The sequence below is a fragment of the Gorilla gorilla genome, chromosome 4 (assembly GCF_029281585.2).
Source record: "Gorilla gorilla gorilla isolate KB3781 chromosome 4, NHGRI_mGorGor1-v2.1_pri, whole genome shotgun sequence".
Lineage (NCBI taxonomy): Eukaryota > Metazoa > Chordata > Mammalia > Primates > Hominidae > Gorilla > Gorilla gorilla.
In genome coordinates, this window is record NC_073228.2 from 130468821 (window position 1) to 130472302 (window position 3482).

Here is a 3482-nt window from a genome sequence, read left to right on the forward strand (position 1 = left end):
CTCCTGCCTCAGCCTCCCCAGTAGCTGGGATTACAGGTGCACACCACCACACCAGCTAATTTTTGTATTTTTAGTAGAGACGGGGTTTCTCCATGTTGGCCAGGCTGGTCTCAAACTCCTGACCTCGTGATCTGCCCGCCTCTGCCTCCCAAAGTGCTGGGATTACAGGCGTGAGCCACTGTGTCCGGCCTATAATTACTTTTTTTTTTTTTTTTTGAGACGTAGTCTCGCACTGTTGCCAGGGCTGGAGTCCAGTGGCGCAATCTCAGCTCACTGCAACCTCCGCCTCCCAGGTTCACGCGATTCTCCTGCCTCAGCCTCCTGCGTAGCTGGGATTACAGGCGCCCATCACCACGCTTGGCCAATTTTTTGTATTTTGAGTAGAGACGGGGTTTCACTATGTTGGCCAGACTGGTCTCAAATTCCTGACCTCGTGATCTGCCCACCTCAGCCTCCCAAAGTGCTGGGATTACAGGTGTGAGCCACCACGCCCAGCTCTTACTCTTAAAGAATAAAGACAGTTTTGATCAATTTCCTTCATTCTCCATTTCTGTCTTCCTACAATATCCTTTCCATTCATGCATGCCCCATCTCATTTCACAACGACTGGGCCTACCCTGTAAAACGGAAATACTAATATCTCAATCATCATTATTTGAACATGAGTTTAAAATATGCTTGCCCACGCTAGAGTGCAGTGGCAGGATCATGGCTTACTGAAGCCTCGACCTCCGAGGCTCTAGTGATCCTCCTACCTCAACCTCCCAAGTAGCTGGGACTACAGGCATGCCTTCACACCCAGCTAATTTTTGAGGGTTTTTTGTAGAGACAGGGTTCCCCCATGTTGCCCAGGCTGGTCCGCACCTCCTTGGCTCAAGGGATCTGCCTTGAGCCTCCCAAAGAGCTGGGATTACAGGCTTGAGCCACCACTCCTGGCCCCTTTCATCTCTGCATTCAAACATAAGCTTTATCTCTTCCACCCTTATAGTACAAATGATTTGAACAAACACTCTGCATGTATCAAGCAGCTACCAGAAAATGCAGTTAGTACTAGGCATACATGAATGATGCTTCCTTTTGTAAATGCTACAGTTTTTTCCTGTTAGGGAAAGGACCATCTCTGACTCATCTTTGCATTGCTCCACAGTTCCTAGCATTGTTCCAAGTTTACGCTCACATACATGAGTGTATGAACAAATGAACCAATGAATAACACCGTCGAAGGAGTAGCAATGCCCTATCTGACATTGGTAATCTCTATCAACAACCCTGCTGCTCTCTTCCATCTACACGGAGGACCATGGTGCTAATTTTTCTAATTTCAATTCTCAGACTTTATTTATTTATTTATTTATTTATTTATTTATTTTGAGACGGAGTCTCACTCTGTCCCCAGGCTGGAGTGCAGTGGTGCAATCTCGGCTCACCACAACCTCCGCCTCCCGGGTTCAAGTGATTCTCCTGCCTCAGCCTCCTGAGTAGCTGGGACTACAGGCACTCACCACCACACCTGGCTAACTATTCAATTTTTAGTAGAGACAGGGTTTCACCACGTTGGCCAGGATGGTCTCGATCTCCTGACCTCGTGATCTGCCTGCCTTGGCCTCCCAAAGTGCTGGGATTACAGGCATGAGCCACTGCACCCGGCTAATTCTCAGACATTTTAACTGATTCTCATCACTTTCTATCAGCCAACAAGATTATTTGTCCACATATCCCAAAACCACATTCTTCCTTCTCTTCTCTTCCATTCACTTCAACGAAATTAAAATACATAGACAGAGGCACAAAGGAGTAGGAGCAACACATATTGTCATCAAGGAGTGTTGGCTGCCCTCTCTTCAAGTCAAGAAGAGAAATGTGCCCATCCTTCTAAACCAATTCTGGCTGGCTGGGCACAGTGGCTCATACCTGTAATCCCAGAACCTGTAATCCCAGAACTTTGGGAGGCCGAGATGGAATCTCGGCCTAAGGATCACTTAGTGATCAGAAGTTCAAGACCAGCCTGGCCAACGTGGTGAAACCCCATCTCTACTAAAAATACAAAAATTAGCTGGATGTGGTGGTACACGTCTATAGTCCCAGCTACTTGGGAGGCTGAGCCTGGAGAATCGCTTAAACCCAGGAGATGGAGGTTGCAGAGCGCCAAGATCATGCCATTGCACTCCAGCCTGGGGGACAGAGCAAGACCCTGTCTCAAAAAATAAATAAGCCAATTCTGGGAATATAGGCACCAGCAACTGCTCACATTGAAAACAGGGATTGCATCCTTCTTCTACCTCCTTTTTTCAAAACTCCTGTTAGCCCTGCTTAACAGGAGTTCAGGAAAAATCAGAAATGATAAATTGTAATGAGGTTGAGCAGGAAGAGACAGAATTAAATGAATCATATATGAAAGCACTTTGAAAACTGCAAAGCCCTATAGAAATGAAAATGTAGTGGCTAAACTCAGGACACCTTAAAACAGTTCTGTATTAAAAGTGGCAGAGGAGCCAGGTGCTGTGGCTCATGCCTGTAGTTCCAGCACTTTGGGAGGCCAAGGAGGGCAGATCAGGAGTCAGGGTGGTCAGGAGTTCAAGACCAGCCTGGCCAACATGGTCAAACCCCGTCTCTACTAAAAATACAAAAATTAGCCGAGCCTGGTGGTGCATGCCTGTAATCCCAGCTACTCAGGAGGCTGAGGGATGAGAATCGCTTGAACCCGGGAGGCAGAGGCTGCAGTGAGCCGAGATTTTGCCACTGCACTGTAGCCTAGGAGACAGAGCAAAACTCTGTCTCAAAAAGAAGAAAGAATTTAATAGACAGAAGGCCACCCATGCCACGTGGGAGACAGAGTTATTACTCAAATCAATCTCTTGGAGAATTCAGGGACTAGTGTTTTTCAAAGATAGTTTGGGGAAGGTATGGAGTGGCTAAGCAATGGGTTCTTGCTGCTTATTGGTTGGGGATGCAGTCATAGGGGTGTGGGAAATTGTCCTCAAGCAGCTCATCAACTTCTGTGTGGGAACCCAGAAGCGGTTAGATGTTCAGGTGGAACCACTGGTAGTCAGACATGCAAAATATCTGAAAAGATATCTCAAAACGCCAATCTTAGGGTCTACAATAGTGATATTATCTGGAAGAGTAATGGAAAAGTTGCATACCTTGTGACCTCTGGGATTATGACTGGCAATGGTTTATGTCTACACCTTAGCAGAATTCAGCCTCCCTTATCCGTCTACCCTGGTGGTCTCTTACTAGCTTTACAAAGGCGGTTGGCTTTTGGGGAAGGGTTATTATCATTTAAACTATAAACTAAATGTCTCCCAAAGTTACATTGACAGGCCCAAGCCCAGGAATAATTAAGGGCAGCTTGAAGGCTAAAAGCAAGATAGGGGTTGGCTAGATCAGATCTCTCCCACTGCCATAATTTTCTCACTGTTATAATTTTCGCAAAGGCGGTTCCAAGATAACCCTTAAAGAATGGGGTGGGTTGAGGGAAG